This window comes from Mus musculus, chromosome 2 (assembly GCF_000001635.26).
Source record: "Mus musculus strain C57BL/6J chromosome 2, GRCm38.p6 C57BL/6J".
NCBI lineage: Eukaryota > Metazoa > Chordata > Mammalia > Rodentia > Muridae > Mus > Mus musculus.
Genome location: NC_000068.7, coordinates 20,221,660 through 20,236,740, shown reverse-complemented (window position 1 = coordinate 20,236,740; position 15,081 = coordinate 20,221,660). Strand labels below are relative to the sequence as shown.

Below are 15,081 nucleotides of genomic sequence, written 5' to 3'. Positions count from 1 at the left end.
CTCCTCCATATCCCCAACCCTGTGCATCAAATCTCTACAGAATTGGGCATATCCTTTCCCACTGAGGCCAGACATGGCAGCCCTCTGCTACATATGTGTGTGGGGGGGGGGTCTCGAATAGATAGAAAATATTTTCCGGCGTGAGGTAACCCAGACATAAAAGGACATTCATGATATGTACTCTCTGATAAATAGATATTGGCAAAAAAAGCTCTATTATATTTTTAAAGGTTAAGAATACAGATTTAACGAATAACCCCATTAAAAAATGGGGCTCAGAACTGAACAAAGAATTCTCACCTGAGGAATACCGAATGGCAGAGAAGCACCTGAAAAAATGTTCAACATCCTTAATCATCAGGGAAATGCAAATCAAAACAACCCTGAGATTCCACCTCACACCAGTCAGAATGGCTAAGATCAAAAATTCAGGTGACAGCAGATGCTGGCGTGGATGTGGAGAAAGAGGAACACTCCCCCATTGTTGGTGGGATTGCAGGCTTGTACAACCACTCTGGAAATCAGTCTGGCGGTTCCTCAGAAAATTGGACATAGTACTACCGGAGGATCCAGCAATACCTCTCCTGGGCATATATCCAGAAGATGCCCCAACTGGAGACTGTAGATCATTGCTTTTAAAATGCAGAATTTAAGACAGCAAACCTGTTTCATTGCAGTGACTGCAGAAGAGCTCTGGAAAGGCGCCTTAGCAGAGACTGGAGCTGGAGCAAGAAAAGGCAGAGGCAAAAGAACAAAGAAAAAGAAGAGGAAGGATTTGAACAGGGGCCAGATTATTGGTGAAAGGCGCTCTGGCTTCCTGTGGCCCGGTTTGAATGTTCCTCTGATAAAAAGTGGGGTCGTCCAGAACATCGGCCAGAGAAGCAAAGAGGAGCAGCAGAAGGTGGAGGCCACCATGGTCGAGCAGCGAGAGGAGTGGGACCGGAAGAGGAAGATCAAAGTTAAACGGGAGCGCGGCTGGAGTGGGAACACGTGGGGGGGGGTGTCAGTATTGGCCCCCCAGACCCGGGACCCAATGGAGAAACATATGAAGACTTTGATACCAGGATTCTTGATGTAAGAAATGTCTTCAATATGACAGCAAAAGAGGGAAGAAAGAAGTCGGTCCGAGTCCTGGTTGCTGTTGGGAATGGAAATGGAGCTGCAGGTTTTGCTATTGGGAAAGCCGCTGACCGGGCAGGCGCTTTCAGAAAGGCAAAGAACCGAGAGATTCATTATTTGCATTACATAGAACACATACGAAGGACATACAATATTCCATGACATTTCCCTAAGATTCAAAAGGACACAGATCCGGATGAAGAAACAACCCAGAGGTTACGGCCTCCGCTGCCACAGGGCCATTATCAACATCTGCCGCCTCATCGGCATCAAGGACATGTATGCGAGGGTCACCGGGTCCATGAACATGCTCAACCTCACCCGGGGCCTCTTCCATGGGCTTGCCCGCCAGGAAACCCACCAACATCTGGCGGATAAGAAGGGTCTCCACGTGGTGGAATTCCGGGAGGAATGTGGGCCTCTGCCTATCGTGGTGGCCTCCCCACATGGGGCCTTGAGTAAGGAGCCGGAGCCGGAACCTGAGGTTCCTGATACCAAGCTGGACTGGCAGGACGTGAAGGCCATGCAGGGACTGAAGCGCTCTGTGTGGTTTAATTTAAAGAGGCCTGCCACCTAAGCCTCCCGGAAGGCCAGCCCAGCCAGTGCTTGTGCTGACAGCCCCCGGAGGACAGGCCACCCTCGCCTGGATGTGTTGCCTTTTTATTTTTTAAAAAAGTCCAACCTTCTTTGTTTTCAAATAAATAATTATAGATTTGTAAAAAAAAAAAAAAAAAAAGAATACAGATTTAAAAAGAGAACTTTTTGTTTTCACTTGATACAATTTTACTTTGCTACTACTACACATAGGGCAATTATCCCCAGTTGACCAACATTTTCTCCCTAGGTTCTTTGTGTTTTAAAGAGAAGTTCAATACAAATTGAAATCAGTAAGTCATAGATGATTACCAAGGCCATTTTTATCCATTAAAACATATCTAAAGTTTTTCTTGGCTTTTAGTTATAAAGCAACATTACCTCCTGCAGCCCTCACATGCCTGTTCCTCTTTCTAGTTGAAATGTTGTAACTAATGTTGTAGTCTGAATGAAAATGTCCCCCATAGGCCCAGATAATTGAACACTTGGTTCCCAGTTGGTGGCACTACCTGGAGAGCTTATGAGGAGGGGCAGCCTTGCTGAAGGAACTATGTCCCCATGTCCCTGGGGGTGTACTGTGAGATTTATAGCAAACGCCACTTCCAGTTCATGTTTTGTTTTTGTTTTGTAGTTGAGGATGTGGGTCCCTTAGTTTTCTACACCTGAAGTTGTGCCTGAACATCAGCCCAAATAGACTCTATTACTAACATTTAGCCATAGGGGTTTGTTTTTTTATGATTCTAATTTTGCAGTTTGTTTCCTAGAATACTCAGAGTAATTGAAAGAGTCTGCCTCAGTGATATAAAAATATGAAAACTCTCTATCATACAAAAAGCAAGCAAGGAGATAAAACCCATGATTTTAAAGAAGAGAGCAGCCTTACCTTCAGCTCTGCCTCTGGAGTCTGCAGTTTTCATCTCTTTCTATTAGTCTACCTTTACTCTCAACAACTCTGCTCTGCATCATTCTCACCCATTCATCAGATTTGACTACAACCCTGAGTGGTTGTGACATTCTCCTTCACCAGGAAATAAGCACATAGCATACATGTGCACATAAGCATACATGTGCACATAAGCATACATATGCTCCAACTTTTGGTACATCAGTCCAAGCCCATGGCAGCTTACCTCCCTGTCATGTACCTCCATGTCTGCTTTACAGCTCCTTGACTTGGGATCTCTTAGACATCTCACAGGTTCTCAGTTTGCCCATGGCCTTTGACCTAGTGCTTATGAATAGGCAGGACTCGCTCCACTATGTATCCCTTATTTATACTTATAGTCCAGGAAGATTCCCTTCATTCCACTTCAGGGAGCTAAGAACTCTCTCATCTGTGCACTCACAGCATCCTTTCTGCCCTCTTTATGTCAGGTTAATTGCAAATATTTTCTTCCTCAGGCTCCGTATTAACAAGATTTAGCCACTGTAAATAGACATGATCAGATACATTGTGGGCAGAATGCTGTAGATATCATCCACCATAGATTAAAAACTGCATTGTTGCTAATGTGTGCTGTGCAATCAGTCCATGATAGAGTCTGTACTAAGCATGTCAGACTTGCCCTTCATTTTCCCCTTACAATACAGTACATGGCATTTACATGGCAAAAGTTATTAAAAGCAACCAGTAGATGAGTTAGAGTACAAAAGAGAACACATACTATGCTATTGTATATAAAGGACTTGCTGTTCCATGGATTTTGTTATAAATTGCATGTCCTGGAACAAATTCCTTGTCATAACCCACACAGACTATTTTACTCCATTTTTGTGATGCCATAACAAGATATCCAAAGTGTGGTACTTTATAAGGAATATAGGTCCCTTTAGCTCAGGTAGCCCTATCTGATTTCTAGTTTACAATTCTGCTTCATATGGGAGAAGAGCATGCAAGAGAAGTCCATATACACAACAGGAAACAAGAGACCATGGAGGGGCCAGCATTGATCTTCTGTAGCGATCTATTTACTCTCTAGGAACTCTAAAAGCTCACTCTAAGAGCTCAGCAATGGCCTCTTCATAGGGATAGTCATGACTTTGTCCCACTTAGCTCCACTTAGCTTCAAGGCATATTAGCCATCTTTTATTGCCACCACCCTGGAGTTTACCCTTCATGGCTCTTTACTGGGGATGGGTACACTATATATACAAATCAAAGCAACAAGTTTAGTAAGCTATTTTATTTAATCATTAAGTATTTAGCATCTTTCATGCATGAGACAGCGTTAGACCCTGAAGAAATCACAACAAAGCACTTTCTGATGAAGGTATATTGGTTTGTTTTGTGGGGTTGCAAATTAAATATATCATTTAGTATATAAATAAGATAGTGATGGCAGAGACTTAGGTGAGAAAAGTACAACGTTGGGGAGCTGGGGTGAAACTCAATGGTCAAGCACTTGCTTAGAGTGCAAAAGCCCTCGGTTCATCCTGAGCACCGCAGAAAACCAAAAAACCAACCAGCTGAACAACAACAACAAAAAATCAGATTATTCAATAGGAGTATGATGTACATAAAAACAGAAAGGAGCAGAATTAATTTAAGGAGTGACAAGAGAGAAGACAGATTTGAACTAAACACACACACACACACACACACACACACACACACACACACACACATACACACACTCACCCACCCTTTACTCCAATAATTCCCCATTTACACATAGGTCCCCCCACCTCCTCACACCTCTACACCCTTAATCCCCATATACATAAACACATCTACCCCACTACCCTGACATACACACACACACACACACACACACACACACACACACACACACACACACATTTGGTGTACAATCTGCCAAAAATGTAAGAACACAGAGGCATAAAATATTACTTGCTTTCTTAAACCCAGGTTTTCCTTTTTACATTCAGTATTAGGAAGGAAGACTAACAGAGACCAATTAGAGAGAGTTCATAAGTTGTGGCTCCCTTATGGATTCACCCAGCAAAAGGTTTTGGAGAGTTATATGTCTTCCCTGAGTCTGTGCTTTTGCCTAGGGGCTTGCAAAAATATTTCCACAGTAATTCACCATGTCTCCTCTTGGGGATCAAGGAGGCTCATCATTTTCCTCTCCCTGTAGCAAGCTGTTCCCTCTCCCTGTGTTTCCTCCTCAGTCACCAGACACTATATTTAATCTAAAGACTCCAAGACTCTCACATGTCCTCTGATTATCTTTGTCCTTTCAGCTGCTCCTGGGAAAGCAGGACATCCCCTTACCTCTCAGAGTTCTGTGATTAAAAACTTTTCTTAATAACTTGGCCTAACAAAAGGAGTAATGGCTAAGAGGATTATGGCTAAGGTGTCCATTAGCAAAGAGCCAAATACATGATAAAATCTGGAAGTAATTATACTGTTCCCTAACCCACCATCTGATGGATGCTCTCCTCAAATGCCACCTTTGACCCCTTTATCCCTCTAGTGTTTGTCTTTCATAGCTCTCCCGGTGGGAAAATGGAAGGATGGAAATTGATCCCACTCTATATTTCATTTTCTTAAGATTAGAGAAATTGCAAATGCTGGCCCCACAAAGGGGTAGAATTTAATGCCACACGATGGCCGGGAGAGACATGGAAGATGAACTGGTGGTCTCCCTGATTAGCATTGACAGTCTGGAATCGCTGGCCAGAGCTGAGGGTTTCCCTGCCTTCCACATGCATCTGCTTTAACTTACTAACTATTGAGTTACCAAAACAAGAGAACTTCAGATGGCTTCAAATATGCAAACTGCAGTTGCTTAAGTTCAGACTGTTGTCTTGGTCAGTGGGTGACACTACTAGCGTTGAAATCTCACCTTGTAAATGCACCTTCAGCTGGACTTTGGATAAATACATATTTATATCAGGAGAGTTGGCGTCACAGGAGGAGGAGATTTTAGACATAACAAGATGGTTATCATTCAGGAGTTGTTGGGAAAAGATCAAATTTTCCTGGAAATGACACTGGTTCTATGCTGATGGATGCCCAAGCTATGAAATGTTGCAATCAAGCTCTAGCATAACTATCAGGCTAAGCTCATCATCAATAAGAAAATACTGCATGACATTGACTATGCACTAATTTGGCACCAGATAATACTCTCAGTGTTTTGCATTCACTGTTTGATATGTACGATGCCAGCATAGGGGAGAAACTATTACTTCTGTTTTATATGCAAAGAAACCTAACTTGGCTCAGCGAAGGGCGGATCCATATGTGGTAGAGACCTCTAATTCCCTTTATAGCTTTTCTGTAGCATCCTAGCAAGCCAAGAAAGTGATATCACCAAGAGGAAGAGAGACATACAGTTTCTATACAACAGAATACAAACAGGGGTGAGGAGCATTATCTCAAACCCTGACATTCAAAAGCTGAAGTGCCTCCCTCAGGGTGGCAAGTCTGGAAGCCATATGCCAAGATACCAGTGGCTCAAGCGGGAAGAAGCCTGGAATCCTGAGTCTTTTGTTGGAAGAGCCTTGTTATTGACCTGGAGTAGTCTTCAAATGCAAGAGAACCTTACAGTGCATCAGTCATCAAGGTGAATTGTTTTCTGCAGCCCCAGCTGTTGCAATCCCAACAAACGCTGTGGTATAACTCTGGGCTAATGCCAATAGCCAAAATCTTGAGCTTGCTTCCCTAATCACCACAAAATGTTGGGTGCAGTGGCCTATGCCTGGAATCCCAACGTGGAGGGTGTGGAGACAGGCAGAGCCTAGGGGCTTGCTGGCCAGCAAGACTAGCAGAAATGGAGAGTTTCAGGTTCAGTGATAGATCCTGTCTTAAAGTGATAAGAAAAATATTGAAGGTTGGCTTCTGACTTTCACACACACACACACACACACACACACACAAAGGCTAGCACAAATGTACAATGTACACACAAACATACACACATATGTACACATACCCCCACACAAATTATGAAATAGGCAGGTTTACTATTACTGTTCTTATTTCATACATTAGAAAACTAAGACTCAAAATGACTAAGGACTTCTACACAAAATGGCCAACACTGATTCACAAATTCTTCAAACCCTGGTACCTTGTTATTTGGTGAAAGACCATAGTCAAAAAGAGCTTCCTAAAGACTTTTGGTAACATCACCATCATATAAAAACATCCTGAGGTCCCAGCTGATAGAAAGTGTTTAGATTGATGGATCTAATCTGTTAGAGAGCATTTCTTGGCAATGAACATCATTAGTTTGGAAAACAGATTGGAAGGGGACTCCTTTTCTTAGCTGTGGAGATTGCTGTGTCCCATTAAATGAGATACCTGCTGAAGACACAGCGGTAAAGGGCAGCCTGAAAACTCTAGAGTACAGAAAGAGGATGATTACACAAAATCACTAAATAGAGAGGAGGAAGAATACCAATAACTTAGGTAAATTGTACTTTCTTTAGCCAGAAAAAACAGATGAAGTCTACACAATATGGCCAAGGTGGGCTATGAGGTAGTGTAAGATATACGCTATCTCTATAGCCAGCACTGGATACACAGACATCTAATACAGTACCATAGAGTATTTGCAGATAGTAGAGGAGGCGTTTGGTATGCTAGGAGATTCTATTCCATGTCACACATACAGCATCATGGAAGAGATGAGGTATTTGAGGAAAGCAGATGTGAATATGAATCTTGCCTTGATGTGTCAAGTAGGTCACATACTTTTCTGAATTTCCATTTTCTTTTCATTCATTCATTCTTTCTTTTTTCTCTTTTTTTAATTTAAAAACTTTTTTATTAGATATTTTCTTTATTTACATTTCAAATGCTATCCCGAAAGTTCCCTATAACCCCCCCCCCGCTCCCCTACCCACCCACTCCCACCTCTTGGCCCTGGCATTCCCCTGTACTGCGGCATATAAAGTTTGCAATACCAAGGGGCCTCTCTTCCCAGTGATGGCCAACTAGGCCATCTTCTGCTACATATGCAGCTAGAGTCATGAGCTCTGGATGTACTGGTTAGTTCCTATTGTTGTTCCACCTATAGGGTTGCAGACCCCTTCAGCTCCTTGGGTGCTTTCTCTAGCTTCTCCATTGAGGGCCCTGTGTTCTATCCTATAGATGACTGTGAGCATCCATTTCTGGATTTGCCAGGCACAGGCATAGCCTCATACAAGACAGAGCTATATCAAGGTCCCTTCAGCAAAATCTTGCTGGCATATGCAATAGGGTCTGGGTTTGGTGGCTGATTGTTGGATGGATCTCCAGGTGGGGTAGTCCATCCTTTTGTCTTAGCTCCAAACTTTGTCTCTATAACTCCTTTCATGGGTATTTTGTTCCCTATTCTAAGGAGGAATGAAGTATCCACATGTTGGTCTTCCCTCTTCTTGTTTTTCTTGTGTTTTGCAAATTATATCTTGGGTAATCTAAGTTTCTGGGCTAATATCCACTTATCAGTGAATGCATATCTAATAGCTTCTTTTGTGATTGGGTTACCTCACTAAGGATCATATCCTCCAGATACATCCATTTGCCCAAGAATTTCAGAAATTCTTGGGCAAATGGATGTATCTGAAGAATTCTTGGGCAAATGGATGTATCTGGAGTTTCCATTTTCTCAAAGCTAAAATATAAAGATTACTAGTCTCCTCTGTGCTACTTTCCTCTTTTATTTGTGTATCCCCCTCCTCTTCCTCTTTTCTTGTTTCCCTTCACTTGGACACACTCCCTACTTAGCTAGATATGCTATATTGCTCAGGTATCCACTTAGGTGCTTTTACATTTTCCAGTGTGCCCTGTCTCCCTTCTTTTGGCTGTGTGAGGATGGTAGCATCCCAAAGGCACTCGTTGAGTCTCTGCAACTTTCATATCAAACATGTGACTTTCTGTTTCTTTATTTATCTCTCATACTTGATGGACTGCAGGGTTATAAAAAAGAATAGCAGTATCTTTTATCATGTACACCTGCCCTGAGGAACAGCACAAGACTTACAAAGTATTTATTTCATCATTGATTCATTCATCTGTCCAGCCAGAATCCATGCCTACTCTATGTTAGGTCATTGTCCAGACACTGATAATGAAAAGGAAACAAAATAATCAGATTCTTCATGCAGGCTCTATTTTAGTCAGGTAAGTAGGCTGGACAAGTAAAAACTTATTTTTCAGTTGGGGCAAGATTGTTTATAACAGTGGTTCTCAGCCACTTTTTGATGGCAGCAGGCAGCCAGAGCAGAAGCTAAGAGATCACATCAAAACTGTAAGAAGGAAAGAGAGAGTGATCTGGAAGTGGGGCAGGGTGGTAGATTCCCTAAGCCCTTTCCCACTGACACACTTCTCAAGCAAGGTTCCACCTCCTAAAGTTCCCATAATCTCCCCAACTACAGCCACAAACTAGGGACCAAGTATTCAAATACACGGGCTTATGGTGGACATTTTTCATCCGAAGACCACAATTTCTAATCTCACCTCCATCATCATCTCTGTCTTTGTACTTCATCTCTGTCTTCATTTCCACTGCTGTCACCAATGCCAAAAGCCATTTCCATGTCCACTTTTGGACCCAAGCATAGCCTATGTTGGGGCTAGTTCACTAGTATATATTCATCTAACTTGAACGTTCTTCCATCACAATCGCAATGAATTAATGAATGTTAAAGGTACTTAATTCCAATAAAGTGCAAGTCGTTTTGGCTAACTTAAGCATCTAATAAATGCTTATTTTCTCTTATATATGTCCTGACTCAGTGTTATCCTCTATATCTTTATAATCACAGCAGATCAGAAATGAGATATTATATTAACACTGATAATATGTAAGGAAAATACATCACGTTCAGGTTTGTACTATATATGTGGCTTCTATTTTCTCATGATTTAGACAACTCTCAGATCTCTTTAGCACAATGATCACAAAAAAAGAAATTAGAAAAACCGAAACCAACAAAAAAACAAACCCCCCAAAACCTGGTAATCTTAAGGATGAGAATCAGAACAAGTATCAACTTGCATTTGAAAAGCTGTGGTCATAGATGTGTGGGAGGGGTATGTTCTGCCTGCTGGGCGAGTCTGAACTGAACTGAATGAGAGATGCCACCTCATTCTGAGATAACGCCATAGGCTTCTGACGACCTGATAGAGAAAGAGTACTCACTAAGTATCAGCTATTGCTGTGTGGATTCATGGTTACAATGTCTCCCCCCCCCCTCCCCACACCCACCCCGCCCCGTGTATCCACTGGCAGTGCAGGGGAAGATGGCTAAGCAAACACATTAAGTTTTCAGATCTAAAGGAGGCTCAATTTTTCTTATCTTGATTTTTCTCAATTACTTCATATGCATAAACCAACTACATTTCTTTTCTTTTTAAAAAAATAAGATTACATTGCCAGCATTACATGATTGTCTGCATAAATGATTTCCACATGTTTGCTTTAAAAAACAATTATTTCTTCACTGTTATAAAGATTAAATATTTTAAAAAGGTAAAGGGAAATAAAGAAATGCTTCTGTCTTTTTTTTATTTTTTCTGGCAAAGGAAATTTATAGTTGTGATTTATTCTGGGCTTCTGAATTTAATGCATTTGTAATGTTACTGTGCACAAAGCAAGTAACCATTGTCAGAGCCACAATTCTCACCATACCTATGTCTCATAGCCTTGTGAATGTCTACAGATTGAATAAAATAAATAACTCTGCAAGATGACAAAAGTCTAGAAACGTAACTATCCAGGAAGCAACTGAAAAGAATCAGACTTACAAGGTTTCCTCAGAATTCCTCAGAAAGTGGGGCTCTTCCTTGATTATTTTGTTTGTAGATGTTCCTATCTCTCAGAACTCAGTATGTATTTTCTGTTAGTGACTCATGTAGCTTCAAAAACTGGACACATATCTTAATTTTCAAAACACTTATCAAGGAGAATTCATGAAAACAATAGTATATACAAAAGGTTAATGGTCAGGAAGAAATGTTCTCCAGTGTCTGCTTGCTAACTTACATTACTTTTGTATGTTCCTCTTATACCTGTATTATCAATGTGGACATTCTGCAGACTGTATCTATAGATTAAAAAAACCCTCAAAAATAACCAGTACCCCCAAAGCTCGTGTCTCTAGCTGCATTTGTAGCAAAAGATGGCCTAGTAGGCCATCATTGGGAAGAGAGGCCCCTTGGTATTGCAAACTTTATATGCCCCAGTACAGGGGAATACCAGGGCCAAGAAGTGGGAGTGGGTGGGTAGGGGAGCAGGGTGGGGGGGGAGGGTATAGGGAACTTTGGGATAGCATTTGAAATGTCGCATTTGAAATGTCTTCTTTTTATATCTAAGAAGAAAAAGAAAAATATATATGCTTTATCAATGAGCTAAGAGCCCTATTGAGGTGTGACTAGGCCACAATTAAAACTGTCTCTCCTGACAGTCTTTGGTCTTAAAAAAAAGCCCCCCCCATTTACTCACTTTTATTTATTTATTTATTTATTTATTTATTTATTTATTTATTAAATTAGGTATTTACCTCGGTTACATTTTCAATGCTATCCCAAAGGTCCCCATACCCACCCCCCTCTAATCCCCTACCCACCCACTCCCCCTTTTTGGCCCTGGTGTTCCCCTGTACTGGGGCATATAAAGTTTGCAAGTCCAATGGGCCTCTCTTTGCAGTGATGGCCAACTAGGCCATCTTTTGATACATATGCAGCTAAAGACAAGAGCTCCCGGGTACTGGTTAGTTCATATTGTTGTTCCACCTATAGGGTTGCAGTTCCCTTTAGCTCCTTGGGTAATTTCTCTAGCTCCTCCATTGGGGGCCGTGTACTCACTTCTTTTAATCATGTAGTCAGCATATGTAATAGTGAGCACATGCCAGCTATGGTCCTAGCTACTTGGAATACCTCTGTGAACAACTAAAGCAAACCCACAAAGCCCTGTATAATCATAGCACTCTGGAGGATGAGGCAGGAAGACAGAGTTCAAAGCTAATCTGGGCTACATAACAAACCTGTCTCCAAGTAAGAAAAGTAAAGAAAAAGAATTATGAAGATTTCTCAGCCAATAATATGCTCACTTGTAAGAACGAGGATGTGCCTCCAGGTCTGTAGGACCCCTTTAGAAAGGCAGGCAAACAATGCACATCTGTGATCTAGGCACCAGGAAAGGGGAGACAAGGAATCCCTCAGGCTTGCTGCCAGCCAGGGTAGATAAACCAGTGAGCTTTAGGGTCATTTGCCAGATCCTGTTTTAAAATTTAATAGGGAGAAGTAATTGGTTAAGACACAGATGTTAACCTCTGACCTCTGGTGTCTGCATGCTTCGACAAACACACAAATAAATACACACAAGCACACAGATAGTATATGTATACAAACTCAAATACATATAGTACACACACACACACACACACACACACACACACACACACACCCTCAGCCAGGAGGCAGAGCTGAGACCCAGACCCCTGGCACCTTCCCTGCCAGAGGAGAGTTGGCCTCCAGGGAGGGCTCTGACCCCAGGACTCAGGAGGTAGAGCTCAGCTCCAGACTTCTGGGAACCTTCCCAGCAAGAGGAGAGCTTGCCTGCAGAGAGTGTTCTGACCACTGGGACTCAGGAGAGAGTTGGACTCCAAGGAGTGCTGACAGAGGCTAACAGAATCACAGGAGGATCAAGCTCCAGCCAGAGACAGCTAGAACATCTAACACCAGAGATTACCAGATGGCAAAAGGCAAACTTAAGAATCTTACTAACAGAAACCAAGACCACTCAGCATCATCAGAACCCAGTATACCCACCACAGTAAGTCCTGGATAACCCAACACACCCGAAAAGCAAGACTCAGATTTAAAATTCTATCTCATCATGCTGGTAGAGGATGTTAAGAAGGGCATTAATAACTCACTTAAAGAAATACAGGAGAACACTGCTAAACAGGTAGAAGTCCTTAAAGAGGAAGCACAAAAATCCCTTAAATAATTACAGGAAAACATAACCAAACAGGTGATGGGATTGAACAAAACCATCCAAGATCTAAAAATGGAAGTAGAAACAATAAAGAAAACCCAAAGGGAGACAACTCTGGAGATAGAAATTCTAGGAAAGAAATCAGGAACCATAGATGTGAGCATCAGCAACAGAATAGAAGAGATGGAAGAAAGAATCTCAGGTGCAGAAGATTCCATAGAGAACATGGGCACAACAATCAAAGAAAATGCAAAATGCAAAAAGATCCTAACTCAAAACATCCAGGAAATCCAGGACACAATGAGAAGACCAAACCTAAGGATAATAGGAGTAGATGAGAATGAAGATTTTTTAACTTAAAGGGCCAGTAAATATCTTCAACAAAATTATAGAAGGAAACTTCCCTAACATAAATAAAGAGATGCTCATGAACATACAAGAAGCCTACAGGACTCCAAATAGACTGGACCAGAAAAGAAATTCCTCCTGACACATAATAATCGGAACAACAAATGCACTAAATAAGGATAGAATATTAAAAGCAGTAAGGGAAAAAGGTCAAGTAACATATAAAGACATACCTATTAGAATCACACCAGACTTCTCAACAGAGACTATGAGAGCCAGAAAATCCTGGACAGATGTTATACAGACCCTAAGAGAACACAAATGCCAGCCCAGGCTACTATACCCAGCAAAACTCACAATTACTATAGATGGAGAAACCAAGGTATTCCATGACAAAACCAAATTCACACAGTATCTTTCCACGAATCCAGCCCTTCAAAGGATAATAAAGGGAAAACTCTAACACAAGGACAGAAATTGTACCCTAGTAAAAGCAAGAAAGTAATCCTTCAACAAACCCAAAAGAAGACAGCTGCAAAAACAGAATCCTGACTCTAACAACAAAAATAACAGGAAGCAACAATGACTTTTCCTTAATATCTCTCAATTATCAATGGACTCAATTCCCCAATAAAAAGACATAGACTAACAGACTGGCTATGTATACAGGACCCGACATTTTGCTGCATATAGGAAACCCACCTCAGGGAAAAAGACAGACACTACCTCAGAATGAAAGGCTGGAAAACCATTTTCCAAGCAAATGGTCCTAAGAAACAAGCTGGAGTAGCCATTCTAATATTGAATAAAATCAACTTCCAACTCAAAGTTATCAAAAAAGACGAGGGGCTCTTCATACTAATCAAAGGTATAATCTTTTAAGATGAACTCTCAATTCTGAATATCTATGTTCCAAATGCAAGGGCATCCACATTCATTAAGGAAACTTTAGCAAAGCTCAAAGTACACATTGCTCCTCACATAATAATAGTGGGAGACTTTAACACTCCACTCTCATAACTGGAAGGTTCTGGAAACAGAAACTAAAGAGAGACACATTGAAACTAACAGAAGTTACAAAACAAATGGATTTAACAGATATCTACAGAACATTTTACCCTAAATTAAAAGGATATAACTTCTCAGCACCTCATAGTACCTTCTCCAAAATTGACCATATAATTGGTAATAAAACAGGCTCCAACAGATACAAAAATATTGAAATTATCCCATGCATCCTATCAGATCACAACGGACTAAGGCTGATCTTCAATAACAACATAAATAATAGAAAGCCAACATTCACGTGGAAGCTGAACAAGACTCTACTCCATGATAACTTGGTCAAGGAAGAAATAAAAAGAGATTAAAGACATTTAGAGTTTAATGAAAATGAAGGCACAACATACCCAAACTTATGGGACACAACGAAAGCATTCCTTAGAGGAAAACTCATAGCTCTGAGTGCCTCCAAAAAGAAACTAGAGAGAGCATACACTAGCAGCTTGACAACACACCTATAAGTTCTAGAGCAAAAGGAAGAAAATTCACCCAAGAAGAGTAGATGTCAGGAAACAATCAAACATAGGGCTGATATCAACCAAGGAGAAACAAAAAGAATTATACAAAAAAAAAAAATCAACCAAATCAGGAGCTGGTTCTTTGAGAAAATCAACAAGATAGATAAACCCTTAGCCATACTAACTAGAGGGCACAGGGACTGTATTCCAACTAACAAAATCAGAAATGAAAAAGGAGACATAACAACAGAACCTGAGGAAATCCAAAGCATCATCAGATCCTACTACAAAAGGTTATACTCATCAAATCTGGAAAACCTGGATGAAATGGACAATTTTCTAGACAGATACTAGGTACCAAAGTTAAATCAGGATCAGGTTAATGATCTAAACAGCCCCATATCCCCTAAAGAAATAGAAGTAGTCATTAATAGTCTCCCAACCAAAAAAAAAAAAAAATCCCAGGACCAGATGGGTTTAGTGCAGAGTTCTAATCAGACCTTCAAAGAAGACCCAATTCCAATTCTCCTAAAACTATTCCAAAAAATAGAAACAGAAGGTACTCTGCCCAATTCATTCTATGAAGCCACAATTACTCTGGTACA

The 15,081-nt window shown here is 41.1% G+C and overlaps 1 protein-coding gene and 1 pseudogene across 8 annotated transcripts in view; one reads left to right on the top strand and one right to left on the bottom strand.

The window, feature by feature from the left end:
* The window catches only part of Etl4 (enhancer trap locus 4), a 900,329-nt gene that overhangs the window by 573,795 nt on the left and 311,453 nt on the right, over positions 1-15,081 (bottom strand). The window lies entirely within an intron of this gene.
* Gm13328 (predicted gene 13328) lies at positions 678-1,836 on the top strand (annotated as a pseudogene).